The 14,711-nt window shown below is 49.8% G+C and overlaps 2 long non-coding RNA genes and 1 pseudogene across 3 annotated transcripts in view; 2 read left to right on the top strand and 1 right to left on the bottom strand.

The window, feature by feature from the left end:
* LOC115289589 overlaps window positions 1-14,711 on the top strand; it is a 48,560-nt gene that overhangs the window by 9,735 nt on the left and 24,114 nt on the right. The window contains exon 1 of one of the 2 annotated variants that reach the window (XR_003907698.1): window positions 12,585-12,621. The exons of the other annotated variant lie outside the window; for it this stretch is intronic. This is a non-coding gene — a long non-coding RNA (uncharacterized LOC115289589). Of the gene's footprint in view, window positions 1-12,584; window positions 12,622-14,711 lie in introns of those variants that run through there. 2 annotated transcript variants of the gene reach the window in all.
* Window positions 117-900, bottom strand: LOC115289590. Its single transcript, XR_003907700.1, has 2 exons — window positions 649-900; window positions 117-378 (listed from the first exon to the last, which is right to left on the bottom strand). It is a non-coding gene; the product is annotated as an uncharacterized LOC115289590 (long non-coding RNA).
* On the top strand, window positions 3,761-5,843 carry LOC115289588 (annotated as a pseudogene).

Below are 14,711 nucleotides of genomic sequence, written 5' to 3'. Positions count from 1 at the left end.
GTCCTGGAACGAGTCCTGACCTGGGAGACGTGGAACAGGGAAGCCGAAAGCCAGACGGGACTGTCTTGTCCTCGAAGTTAGGGAAGGCTCCTTGTTGTAACAAACAGACTTCAACATGGGTAATCACACTAGTTTATTTTTTGCTCAAGAAATACTTCTGGGCAGGTGTAGAGGTTTGGGGGGCCACCCACTCGGCACAGTCATTCGTGGACTTGAACTGGCAGAGGCTCTGCAGGTCTTCACCAGGTCACTGGTCATTTCCAAGGTTGCCCAGGGTCGTCATCAGTCCAGCCGGCCGTAAGAGGACCAGAGCATGGAGGCGCCCGTGGGAGATTTGACCAAGCCCAGAAGTGGCCCACGTCGTTTCTTCTTGGGTCCCTTGGACAGCCACATGGCCAGGTAGCATGCCCCCAGGAAGAAGACACGAACACGGATTCAGTTAACTTCTCTGAGCCTCAGTTTTCTCATCTTTGAAATAGTCCACGGATTGCCAGCTGGTAAAATGTCTGCTGGGACCCACTCCTGGCAGGTCCGACAGTGCTCCCCAGCCCCCGCTTTGCCAGTATTGGACTTCCCACCCCCATTCTGGGGATAAAGGAGATCTGATCCCTTTTCCGTTTTCCCAGCTGCCTGCTTCTTGGTTCTCACCCTTCTCAGACCAGCTGCCTGGAGTGAAGCCACTTTATCTCACAGGTTATGTTCGAGCAGCTCACTGACTGACACTTTGCAACTTTGAGTGCATTTCTCCGTAAAGGCAGCTGTACAGAGATCACGGCCAAGGTCGGGCCTCCAGCTCCCGGCCCAAGGCAACTCTAAGGGGTGGGCTGGAGAGAGCCCCTGCACCTGGGCAGTTCCCACGGTAGCATCTGAGAAGGTTCTGCAGCAGGGAGCCAGTGGAGTTCGGAGCCCCATAGGCTTTGTGAGTGGCTGGTTCCCATGGCAACCATGGGGTGGCCTGCACAGCTGCCGGGAACTGAGTAGCCTTCGTTAGAAGCTGACAGTAAGCCCTGTTACAAGCTTAGGGCTCCTAAGCCTGGAATTGCCTGGGGCTGCAACCTGGAGCAGCACGCCTTTCAAGCTGGGCTAGTTCCTTACCTGCGTGCCCGACGCAGCTCTGTGTCCGTGTCAGTGAAACAAACATTTAGTGATCATCTGCTTGGCAAACACTGCGGTGGGTGCTGAGAACCCAGGAATAAGACACAGTCACAGGCCCTTGCGTGCCAGCCTCCAGGGGTGAAGTAAACACACACCTAGGGCAGAGCAGGGCAGTGCCGTGTGACCCAGGCAAGGGAGAGGCAGTCGGGAAGGCTCTGAGAAGAGAGCTTTGGTCTAAGCCATGGCCATGGCATGTGCAGAAGTATGGAGTGCAGCTGCAAAGACCCTTCGCTGAGGTCATGTACAGGTCATGTGTGTGTGTTTGCGTGCGCACCGCGTGTGCCGGGAGGAATGGCATGGGAGCTGTTGGCAGGCATTGGATCCAGAGCACCCTAAGGACCTTGGGTGATGTGGGCTCAGACGTCTTCTCTAGGATGAGCATTCAAGGAGGATGAGTCCAATGGATCCATGAATATTTTCAAAAATTGTATCTAGTTTTAGATTCCTTGAATTCATATAAAATGGAGAAAAACTTGGGGATACTTCTCAGATGTTTGGCAAATCTTACCCACTGACAAAACCCATCTCCACTATCCAAATGATCATGACTGTGGTTTTAGCCTGGAGTCTAAAGCTGTAACTGGCTGAAAAGCTGGAAGACTTGTCATGGCAGTGTTTGTCCTGCAGGGGGCGTCTTTGTACATAGTGGACATTCTTTCCCTTGGCTCCCCGACCCCCCCACCCCCACTCTCCACATCTGCTCTCCAACCTGAGGCCTACCTTAAAGTCCAGGTGTCCACACTCCCTGTATGACCAACAGTCCTGGCTTTATTACTATAAGTACCACGTGCCACGAAACTTCTCAGTCCCAGTGGTCACTGTCAGGACAGAGAGGAAAGTCTGAGTCCAGACCTCAGGTTTATAAGACATTGACTGGTATGTGAGGCTACAGAGACAAAGTTGGTTTTGGGGCCAGGTCTGCCCAACAGAGGCTTGATTTCTCTGCTCGATCTTTTTCTGTGTGATGTTGGACAAGTTACTGCACCTTTCTGAACATTAGTTTCTCATCTGTTATAGGGGAAAAAAGAATACTTATCTAAGGGAATGGAAATAATATACGTTAAACATCATCACCTAGCAAGTGCTCAGGAATGGTGTTATTTTCTAGGGGAAGGCATATCAACAGTCACCATATTATGTGAACAAATGTATTGAGCTTTTATACTGAAGGTTGAGGATACAAAAGAGGAGCGTGTAACTGCCTCTAGGGGTCACGGAAGCCCTTCATTTGCTACCAATTGCTGACAGAACTCCCAGGCATGGCTCTCACACATCCACTGTGGACTGTGATTAAAAATTAGAGAAAAAGGGGCCACCTGGGTGGCTCAGTCAGTTAAGTGTCTGGCTCCGGCTCAGGTCATGATCTCACAGTTCGTGGGTTCGAGCCCCGCGTCGGGCTCTGTGCTGACAGCTAACTCAGAGCCTGGAGCCTGTTTCAGATTCTGTGTCTCCCTCTCTCTCTGACCCTCCCCTGCTCATGCTGTCTCTCTCTGTCTCTCAAAAATAAATAAGAAACAGAAAAAAAAATTTTTTTTAATTAGAGAAAAAGGAAATGCAACATAGTGAGAACATACTGAGTAGCAGACAGATTTGAGTAGTGAGCTAATGGACACCAAGTACAATCAGTCTCCAAATTCCTGTTAAGTTCCTGTAGGGGATGAACCTGTCAGTGGGAGAGTCTAAAACCTGCAAGTGCTCTGGAGCAGAGAACTGGGTAGGCCTAGTGAGAGAGCATGGATATTCCAGAATTTGTGGGAAGTTCTGGAATATTCTAGTATATTTTGGAATGCACTTCCTGTGGGTGGAACCAGAGGGCAGGGGAGTTTCACACAACTGTGTTTGTGAGGAGTGGGTTTTGTTGACTTGTCTGCTTGTGGGGTACCCAAGGAGGACCACAACAGGCTTGTAGTCACATCTGGAGAGTTCTGCCCCTTTAAAGAGACCAGGACTCCAAGAAGTGACACAAACTTCCTTTAAGAGTGTAGCCAGGTCTACCTGTACCCGATTTCTTTCCCCAAAAGCCCGAGTAATATTAAATGTGGAAAACTGGTACCTTCCTCCTCTCCCCTCCATTCTTGGATGTCTCCTCTTCAAGGTCATCATTTGTGCTGAAGCTGTTGAGAAGGTACTATTCTTTCTTGTTCAGGAATTGTAGCTCCTTGACACCTGAGAGTGTCACTGACAATGACAGGTAGCAAGATTAGTGATGAGCAGGTCTCCAACCTCTCAAGAATGCTTCATCTCTCAGGACCAATGGTGACGGGGAAGATGGCGCTGGAACGAACAGCTGGACCTGGTGCCTTTGCCTCAGATACCATCCAAAATGGTGGGTCATTAAATATCAGGCACATGCCCTCCGCAGAGCTGTGTGAGGAGGCAGCTTATTAACAAGGGCAAGTCTGGGTCTGCTGTCCTGTGGGGACCCGAACAAATGTTCTGCCCTGACTTCTCTGTTAATCCATCTTTCTGCCCTTCAGCTCTCTGAGGGACTAAACATCATTACCAGGACCACAGGTACCCCTTTACCTGTTGAGCCTCTACCTAGGGGACCACTGTTAGATGGCATTTAAAATGTAAGCTCCGATGCTACCCAAAAAAGCTAAAGATGGCGGCGGTAGCGTCAGGTCGCTGGCTCGGGGTCCGCTGCAGGATTTGCCTGCCGCTGAAGGGCCGGCGGGCAGCTCTGTGTGGACAATCCCCCAGTTGCAGATTTTATTCTGGAAGTGCAACCCTCCCAAAGGCTGAAGGAGCTAATGTAACAGGGATTGAAGAAGTGGTCATTCCAAAGAAGAAAACCTGGGATAAAGTGGCTGTTCTTCAAGCACTTGCATCTACAGTGAATAGGGATTCCACAGCTGCCCCTTATGCATTTCAGGATGATCCTTATCTCATACCAACATCCTCTGTGGAATCTCGTTCGTTTTTATTGGCAAAGAAGTCTGGGGAGAATGCAGCAAAGTTTATTATTAATTCACATCCCAAATATTTTCAGAAGGACATAGCTGAACCTCATATACCGTGTTTAATACCTGAGTACTTTGAACCTCAGATCGAAGATGTAAATGAAGCAGCCTTGAAGGAAAGAATTAAGCTCAAAAAAGTCAGAGCTTCGGTGGACATGTTTGATCAGCTCCTGCAAGCAGGAATCACTGTGTCTCTGGAAACAATTAATAGTCTCTTGGATTTGTTGTGTTATTACGGTGACCAGGAGCCATCCGCTGATTATCATTTTCAGCAGAGTGAAAAATCAGAAGATTTGGAAGAGGCCATAGAGGAAAATGATGAGAAATCTAAGAAGGCTGGTCACCAATCTGGAGTCATGTGGAGAGCAAAAAATAATGCTGAGAGAATCTTTGCTCTAATGCCAGAGAAAAACTCATATTCCTACTGCACAATGATCCGAGAATTGGTGAAGCACCGAGCTTTTGGGCAGGCATTAAACTTGTACACTGAATTACAAAACAACAGACTCCATGCTGATGTGTACACCTTTAATGCATTGATTGAGGCAACAGCATTGAGCATGAATGAGAAATTGGAGGACAAGTGGAATAAGATACTGGAGTTGCTGAAAGAAATGGCTGCCCAGAAGGTGAAAACAAATCTACAGACATTTAATACTATTTTGAAATGCCTCCGAAGATTTCGATCATTTGGAAGATTGTCGGCCTTACAGACCTTTCGTGAAATGAAAGCCATTGGAATAGAACCCTCGCTTGCAACGTATCACTATATTATTCAGCTATTTTATCAACATGAAAATTCTTCAAAAGGATCATCCTTCATAATCTATGATATTATGAATGAAATAAAAGGAAAGAGATTTTCCCCACAGGACCCAGATGACGATATGTTTTTTCAGTCAGCCATGAGAGCTTGCTCATTTCTCAGAGATCTAGAACTTGCTTACCAAGTACATGGCATTTTAAACACTGGAGACAACTGGAAATTCATTGGCCCAGATCACCAGCGTAATTTCTATTATTCCAAGTTCTTCAGTTCGCTTTGTCTAATGGAACAAATTGATGTCACCTTGAAGTGGTATAAGGACCTGATACCGTCAGTATTCTTTCCCCGTACCCAAACTTTGATTGATCTTCTCCAAGCACTGGATGTGGCCAACCGGCTAGAAGTGATTCCTCAGATTTGGAAAGACAGTAAAGAATGTAGTCAGACTTTTCGCAATGACCTGAAAGAAGAGATTCTGATGCTCATGGCGAGGGATCAGCACCCACCAGAGCTTCAGGTGGCGTTTGCTGACTGTGCTGCTGATATCAAGTCTACTTATGAGAGCCAGGATGCCAGACAGACTGCTCCCGATTGGCCAGCCAACCCTCTGAACTATATCGCTGTCCTCTTTTTAAGGGCAGGGAGAACCCAGGAAGCCTGGAAAATGTTGGAGATTTTCAGGAAGCATAATAAGATCCCTGGAAATGAGTTGCTACATGAGTTTATGGACAGCACAAAAGCATCCAACAACCCTGCACAGGCCATTGAGATCGTGAAGCTGGCCAGTGCCTTCAGCTTGCCTGTTTGTGAAGGCCTCGCCCAGCAAGTGATGGCTGACTTTGCAATCAGCCAGGAACAAAAAGAAGCCCTTGGAGACCTAACTTCACTGACTAGTGACAGCAGTAGTGACAGCGACAGTGACATCAGTGAAGGCAAATGAAAGTGGGCAAATCTGCAACTGTGGCCTAGCATAGCAGAACTGACCGTATTATGAAGAAAGAACAGGGAAGGGGCTGAAAAAGATGGAGACACAGAATCTGAAGCAGGCTCCAGGCTCTGAGCTGTCAGCAAAGAGCCCCACGTGGGACTCAAACTCATGAGCTGTGAGATATGCCTTGAATCGGAGTCAAATGCTTAACCGACTGAGCCACCCAGGTGCCCCTCCATTCTCTCATTTTTAAATGTTTATTCATGGACTAGTGAAATATTAGCCTCTAACAGTAAAAGATGTTCTATTTCTCCGTGCCAAAATCCAAAAATAAAATAAAATAAAATAAAATAAAATAAAATAAAATAAAATGTAAGCTCCTTAAGGTATAAATGTCCTTGACAGCAGCATCCCACCTGGGCTTCATCTCACAAAGTGGCCCTGGCAGCAGGCGGAGGGCCTTCTCTATGGCATTTTTCTACGCATGATTTGGATTACTAAACAAATAAATTCCTAAGTAGGGCCCCCGGAACTCAGTCCCATAAAATGTGCTCTTAAGTTATAATGAGTTAGGTGGAATGGCCAGGGGAGGTTGGTGTGGAGGGCAGGAACCCATCACCTTCTCTGTCTATTCATCGGATCTTATGTTGTTGTGAGTGCGTTATCATGGGGGTTCATTATGTATCAAATAGAAGCATCATTTCCACCAAGTGCAAAAACAGCAAACTTTACCTGCATTTCCAGGTGTAGTTCGTGTGGTAATGAGAGATTTGCAGGCAGATAGGCCTTGGTTTGAGCTGCACAGGAGGTCTGGGAAGAGCTCCGTCCAGATGAGTTAACCCCAGTACCATAGCCCCTTCCTGTCACCGGAGCAAGGAGACCACGTGTGGGATGGGGCTGACTCTGGTGCACACCTGCCAAGCCCCTGCACTGGGCAAGGAGCCCCTCGGAACCGCGGCTGGGTGCCCCCTCCCCCGAGGACCTGCTAGCGAGCGGGGTAGGACTTCTGGATTCCATGAGGCTGCAGCTGTCCCCGCCTGGACGCCGTGAGCAGAGTGTGGGCCTGCTTTCCATCACTTGAGCGTTGATTTGGCCTGTAATCATCATCAGAGGGCACATTCCAGGTTTGTGGTGTAAGAAAAAGCACACTTTTTTCGGCAGCTGAGGGCCCATTCCATTCGGAGTCTTTAATGCCACTCCAGGCTCAGCACTGCTGCGTCTCCTATCTGACTCCGACCACACAGCTTTGATTTCGGAGGCAGAGCGGGCTCAGTGCTGGGAAAGGCACACAGGCCCCTTTTCTGGATATCCCCAAGTGCCAATGTGACCAGATAAACATGTGCTGTTACTGTGCCAGGAATTCGGCAGGGAGGCTTGGGGCTCTGCATCTTAACGAGAAACACCCAATAAACCACCGGCCTCGAGGCTCTGTTGTTTTAGTGCAGGGCTTAAATGCAGTCTCCTTCAGGCCAGATTGTTGCTTGAAGCCCCACATGGAATGCGGCTTCCTAAACCCCAGCCTGATCAAACAGAGCTGACTGGGCTGGTCTTACACACGGCGGGGGGGTGGGGTTCCTCAGCGCATTAACCCACTCTCCTGTGCACATCAGGGTGATACGCGAGGACAGGGGAAGTGGATGCTCTCTGCTCAGCCCCTCTCCCATTCACCCATCGGAGACTTTCCAAGCCAGCCAGCTAAGGCCCAGGGTGCACCCCGGGCGCCAAGGGACGGAGTCTGTCTCTGAGTGCAATGAACCCACTTTCGGCGTTTAAGTTATAACTCACCCAGGTACTCGCAGTCAGCTTGCTGACAATCAAGGATGGATGGAATTTCTATTGGCCAGATAACCAGAAAAAGAAGGCTTCTGTTTTAAAGAGCCTCACTTAAGGGGGGAAAAATACACACACACACACACACACACACACACACACACACACACTTTAGCTACAGGCAGGTTCTGTTGTTGCTGAGACCTCAAGGAAGCTGGGCTGCTGGCTGCCGGCTTGGCTGAATCACAGTTAGAGGGTGGCCTTCGAGGCTGAGGCCACTGAAGCACAGCAGATGGCGCATGCGCAGAAAAGCCCTCATGGTCCGTGGGGGCCAGCGATGAAGAAGTCATGGCTAGCTCTTGATGCTCAGGAATCTGGGGTCAACTCGGGATCAACGGCGCCAGAGGATGTGAAACAATTTTAACGAGCTAAGCTCTGGTCATATCAATAGCAGAATGCAGTTTGTGCAGATACCGTTGTACCCTCCTAAATTAAGTCAACGTTTTCCGGCCACAAGGCCTTTCCCGCATCAAGCGAGATCGCCCACGGTTAAGGTTTAACCACCTGTCAGGGCAATGACCCATGACCTGATCAGTCACCTTTTGCCGTGTATGTAAAATTCGTAGTCATTGGGGAGGTGTCTGCCAACTTCTGATGAACAATTGAGTGCAACCTAATCTGAGTTCACCCACGTCTTCCATTTGTAAGCTGTAGGTTCTCACGAGTTTTTGATAAGAATGGATATGTCTCTCTCATTGTTGCACCTGCCTGATGCAATGTTAACTTGATGGCAAAGCTGAGTTTTTAAAAATGTTTATTTATTTATTTTTGAGATAGAAAGAGAGAGAGTATGCACACAAGTTGGAGGGTTGGGGAGGGGCAGAGAGAGAGAGACAGGCAGGCTCCAGGCTCTGAGCTGTCAGCACAGAGCCCAATGTGGGGCTCGAACCCGCCAACTGTGAGATCGTGACCTAAGCGAAAGTCAGATGCTTAACCAACGGAGCCACTCAGGTGCCCCCTGAATTGGTTTATTTAGCATTTATTTATTTTTGAAAGAGAGAGAGATAGAGTGTGAATGGGGAAGAGGCAGAGAAAGACGGAGACACAGAATCTGAGCTGTGAGATCATGACCTGAACCAACATCGGATGCTTAGCTGACTGAGCCACCCAGGTGCCCCCAAAGTTGAATTGCAGGCACTGGGAACTTCAGAAGACCCCACGCAGGGGGAAGGTGGGGAGAGAGCTGAGACTGACTCCAGGTGGAGGGAAAAGTGAGGTCTCCTGGCTTTGTCAGGACTCAGAGGCACATAATCAGAGGCCAGACGGGATAAGCTGGGAACACAGGCTTGGATGCCCAGAGGGGAGCAGAACCCTCCCCGGCCAAGCTTTGCCACAGCTGCTGTGGGAATCCTGAGGTTCGCTTGCTGGCCCGGAACAGTTCCTTAGTTTCTTGCTGCCCAAGCCCTTCTTTGCTGAAACTGGCAACTTTGTCCCCTGACTCCAGCCATGTGGACACCATGACAACGGGGCTGTCATCCCTTTCTGTGACTCTGCCTCCCTGGCCTCAGTCCCCTTGAGGAGAGAACATTGGAGACTGTCCCTCCCTGAGATTTATCGGCACTGCAGCTGGTGGAGGAGAGGGGTTCCTTATTGGGAGGGAGAGAAGAAGAGGCTGGAAGCTGCTGGTGATCATGTCCCCCATGTCCTGGAGGAAAAGATCCACTACCTTTGGGTGAGAATGAAACTAACATGCAGGGAGAAGAATGTGGCAAAAGGGGCCGGAAGATCCTGTCTGAACTTGAGTCCCTGCTTCTGCAGTTTCCAACGCTAGGGTGCCTTGCCATTGTTTGATTACATAAATCGAAGTGTGCCTCGTTTCACCCAAGTTCAAATTGCGTTCCTTGCTATTATACTCGCCGGCAGTTTCTTAGCATTCTCCATGTCATATTATTACTATTCTTTCTGGTGCACAATTTTTTGGCACATTTTGGCAGCCGAGGGCCCATTTCATTCAGCAACCCCCCGCGTGCGGGGCTGGCGTAGGCAGGAATCACACCGTGCTAAGGCTTGGAAGACCCAGAAGGCTTTGCGTCTTACCCTCAGAATCTGGCACTGAAATCACATTTTCAGTTCCTGTTTTATAACTGAGTCAATAGTCAGTTATACTCAGTTATAAATAGTCAGTATTCAGATATTAAATAGGAGCTAAAAAGTGTTACTTCAATCTGCACCTAGTGAAACATTTAGTGTTTACTAAGAAAGGTTAAAGGCAATGAGGAAAGTGAAATCTGGTATGACTGTAATACTTTTGCGAATACTAGGGACTGTGGTCTTGGTGGGCTTTGGTGACCATTAGCCTCCACCCTAATGAGGCACAGGCCAGTAAGATTTAGATCAGAAAGCAGATATCCCCCAGGCTTTCCAATCCATCCTACAAATCTCGGTTTAGATCAAATAACTGGAGCATGTATCATGCTGGAGACATAAAGGTAATCCCCATCTTAGAGACAGACCCGTTGGTACATCTAACGTGCTGATCTCGTCCTATTACTCAAGGAGCCGTTAGCAGACTCCCCAAACACGCTCTGAATAAAGTGCTAACTGGGTCCAGCTCTCAGGGCCCCCACATGACGTTCTCCAGCGAGCCTGACACCCCTACCTTCCGGGTGCCTGGAGCTGACTGGCCTCCAAGACGCTGAGGAGCATCTCCTGTTACCCCCGCCCCCAACTGTCCACCTCTTACCCACCTGTACGGTCCAAGTCATCTTCTTCCCTCTTTAAATCTTCCCAAATCTGGTTCTTTTACAGCTTCCTGGTGGAATTTCCCCACCATTTTGTTTTTGAACTCCCTCAAAAATGGTTGATTTTGGGGCGCCTGGGTGGCTCAGTCCATTGAGCATCCAGCTTCGTTCAGCTCAGATCATGATCTGACAGTTCGTGGGTTTGAGCCCCGCGTCGGGCTACCTCAGATTCTATGTCTCCCTCTCTCTCTGACCCTCCCCTGCTCACACTCTCTCTCAAAAATAAAACACTAAAATATATATTTTTTAAATGGTTGTTTTTAAATGGTGTCCTTATCCTATATCCAGGTGTCTCTGGGCAAACCATGCCGTCCTTGAGGCCTGCCAGCAGCTATGTCTTGTGCATTCAGAGAATCCCCGGGGCAGCAGACAGGGCCAGAGCAGAAGTTCTGGGTTGGAGTCTCAGTTGTGGGATCTCGGGCCGCTGTCCAATTCCTCTTCTCTAGAAGGCTGCCTCCGTGCGCGGGTCCCTCGGCTCCCTCCGCACCTCCCTTCGCTGCCTGCTGCCCTCTGCCATCTGCGTTCTTAGCTCATGGCTTTCTTCATTAGAGGGACCCCCTTCCCCTCAGTCACTCCTGCTTCCCACCAGAGACCCTCCCTCTGGCCTCCCAGTCCGGGGCATACCCCTAACTGAGTCTCGTCACCCCGCGCCGGCCTTTTTTGTTAAGATGTTTGCCTTCCCTGCCTGCCAGGAGCGCTTGAAGGTCCGAAAGGTCATTCAGTTCATCTCCGGTCCCCAGGGTTATTGGCAAGGACTTCATACAGGTTCATGTTATGACTGTGAAGTGGGCCTGCCTACCCCACAGCATGAGCTCCCCCAAATAAAGTACAGTAAAGTATTATTGCTGTGATAATGACAGCTGACCGAACGGCCACATGCTTGGTGCTGTTCTGGACCTTTGTCTCCTATCATCTTACAGCAGAGCCCACGAGGCAAGGACTATCCTTATCTCCGTTGTTAAGATGCATGTAATAAATGACCATAGACCTAACAGTCTAAAATGGACGTGTCTGCAAGCCTACCTTCCTTCTGGATGTTCTGGGAAAGAATCCTTTCCTTGCCTTTCTCCATTTCTGGAGAAGTAGCCCGCACTCCTCAGTTCCTGGCCACATTGCTCCGGCCACCCAGACATCGGCTTCCCTTGTCCCATCCCTACGACTGACGCTGACCCTCCTCTCTCCCCCTTGTGAGGACCTGGCGACAACACTGGGTCCACCCAGATAAGCCAAGATGACCTCCTTGTCTCGGGACGCTTCACTGAATCACATCCACAAGGTCCCTTTTACCATGTGAGGCCACACCCTGCAGGCGTTAGGACCAGGGCATCTCCCAACGCCAGCCTTCTGCCCACTAGTAAAGACGCCAGGAAACAGGCATTCTGGGACATGTGCTGACGGCCGTAAAGCACTTCCTCTGTGGAAGATCTTAGTCCCCCCTTAGCATCAAGCACGTGGGAGGTGCTCAGTGGACGCTTGTGTTACTGAAGTGACTCTTAAAAAGTGAAATGAATTGTCCCAGTATCTACTGAAACACTTGCTCGGAAATTTAAAAAATACAGTTTTCCAGCGTTGCTTATTGTCTTCGGATTCTAGAGGCCCTCTTCCTCTCGTTTTCAATGATCCTGTGACATCCGACCACTGTATTATCTCCTCAGGGCTCTCCATGAGGCGGTGTTTCTGAGGGAACAAGGTCGTCCTGACCAGCTCCGAATGAAGAAGTCTCGCATTCAGGCTGCAGTGAAACAGTGACCGGACAGGTGGTCCCATCTGGGAACATGGATTGGAGACACAAAGTTTCTATTCCCAGGCCATTCAGTCTGCCATTTAGCACTGGTAGTGTGCCTTCCGTGTGCCAACCTTGGACAGCATTCTGCGGGACCACAGGTGGGCACAGGAGATTCGGAAGAGCTCACCGTTCACAGAAGGGACGAGTGTTTACACGTGCAATTATGATGCTGCCTGTAAGGCGTAGGAACCCGGGGAGAAGCAGGCAGCACAAGTCTGGTTGTGTCTAAAGGCCCGAGGCTCCGGCCTGTGTGAGAAGGCACTTCTGGACGTCAACGTGGCTGCCAGCCATCCAGGGAACAGAAGGCAGAAGGGCCTGCTGTGGCTGTTGGATCCAGAGGTCTGTGGGACGAGCCGAGGGAGAATGCCTGTAAACGGGCGGGACTTGAAGATGAAGGTGGAGTGACTTCCCTCTCTCTCATGATGTGGTTTCCTGTCTTCTGTTCACTGCAGGTAGCACAGCACCTCGGTCCTGCATCTATTTTCTTTTGTCTCTGACGTCTTCCCATTCCCTTGAGTCTTAATATATGTTGTGAGATAGGACAGAGCCTATTTTCCCAGTGGGCATCCATGAAGCATCAGGAAGGTTACATCAACCTCGTAGGGAAGCTGGGAGGCATTCCCTGTAGAGAGGAGCCTTCTCCCTGGTCTCAGGGATGCCCAGTCTCTGAGAGCATGCTCCTGGCAAAGCTTCAGGGTTACAAAGAGCAACATTGGTTCCCTTTTTTCATTGTTACAGTTCCCGACTCTGGCTTCATCCCCTGGTTTGACACCGAGTCGCTGTAAGACTCTGAGGAGATTCGTTAACCTCTCTGAGCCTCTTGTTTCTGGGTGACACCATAGTCCCTTCTCTGGTTGTTGTAAGGATTAAAACATTCAACGTATAAGAAGCTCCTAGAGGCTGGAGCTGAATGGGCACAAGAAATGTGCCAATTCCCTTCTCTGGGAAACTCTGCCCAAGGAAAGCTTTAATTACAGTTACTTTCTCTTCCTCCCAATGCAAGAATTTGTTTCTAAGACAATGAACAGACTGCAGAGTTCTGCTACTTACCAGCCACCGGTAGCCAACAGACTCCCTTTATTGGCACCAACACTGTCTCTCGAAGCTGGGACACTTAGACAGGTGCCAGCATGTGGCTCGGTGGCTCCTGGCACACCCAGATCTATGACAGTCATACAAGACGTGTGCTTCAATAGCTACCATGCTCAGAGCCACCCAGCACGGCGGGGCTCGAAGCAAATCTGAGAAGCAAGACAGCCCTGGCGTCAGCCGAGCCCAGCTTGGTGGAGCAGACGTCTTGATGGGAGTCTCATCAACAGACTGCGCAACCTGTGGCACTGAAAATCAACGACAATTACCTCCACTCAAGATCAGGAACAAATATCAGGCATGAGATCACTTGTCAAACTTAGCCAGTTGGAGTGGTTCCCGACCCTATTTCTCTGAGTGTCCAGACACTAACCTAAGTTCCTGGTGTGGATGCCCGGCAAGAATGTTATGGGCAGGCGGGGGAGAAGCAGACACGCTGAGGTGCCAGCTCCTTGATGCCGCAGAAATATCATGACTATTATTTTTTCTGTTTTACAGGTAAGGCTATCTGTGGCTCAGAGGAGGGGAGTAATGTACCCAAGATCGAATATCTATTATTGCCTCTAAAGGCTTGGCATGGAGGAAAGACTAACACAAGGAGAATATCCTAGCATCTTTGAAAGCCTCTTGAGGAAGTGGGTCCCAGGTGGGTGCCAGAGTGGCCCACATGCCCCGGCTTCATCTGATGCCCAGATGCTGGGAATTCTTTTGCTAAAGGCGGCCCCGATGCCAGTGGCTGTCTACATTTCTTCCACCGAATGTGGCTCACACAGTGTCTCTCTAGGAAAGTGAATAGGATCGGGTCAGGCCCACATGCCAGACAGGCGGCCCCAGGGACAAAGGCCATCTCCAGGGTAACTGAAATCCACACTCTTGAGCGCTTTATGGTGAGACTCTAATTCTCTCTTGGATTCTACCCAGGAGCAGTGAGGTAAAAACACCAGGGCACATCAGAAGATTCGGAATCCAGAAGGTTGGCCGCACTGCCTGCTGACTGTTTCATGGGGAGAACATGGCTTGGGGTCCCCTGTAGACTCCATGAGTGCCCCCTCTCGTGGGAACCCAGTATTTCTGTGCCTGGACAGAAAGCATCCTGGGACCATCACGGGAGGCCGGGAGGCCTGCGTGCGTCAGGGGTCAGTAGCAGGTGCAGGAACCCTTTCTGGCGTGTCCTGCTGAACCCTGCCTTCCTGAGAAATTCTGGGCTTGTCGGGGGCAGTGCTGCTGGTGGGAGCGGGGGGCGGGGGTAGCGTCTGTCTGTGCAATGAGCTTTGCCGGCGATTTTGATGCGAACGTCTGCAGGCCATGTTTTGAAAACCCGTGTTTTCCCTGCCGACATTGCTTCCATTGGGTTCTCTGGCCACAGTGACACTTCTCAGAGCCATTTGGAGTCTCAGGACCTTCACGACACAATGAATCTATGCTGAAGCCCATAGGAATCTTCTGGGAACTC

Source organism: Suricata suricatta, chromosome 4 (assembly GCF_006229205.1).
Source record: "Suricata suricatta isolate VVHF042 chromosome 4, meerkat_22Aug2017_6uvM2_HiC, whole genome shotgun sequence".
Classification (NCBI taxonomy): Eukaryota; Metazoa; Chordata; class Mammalia; order Carnivora; family Herpestidae; genus Suricata; species Suricata suricatta.
Note: the sequence above shows the minus strand (reverse complement) of the source record. Positions and strands in the feature narration are given on the sequence as shown.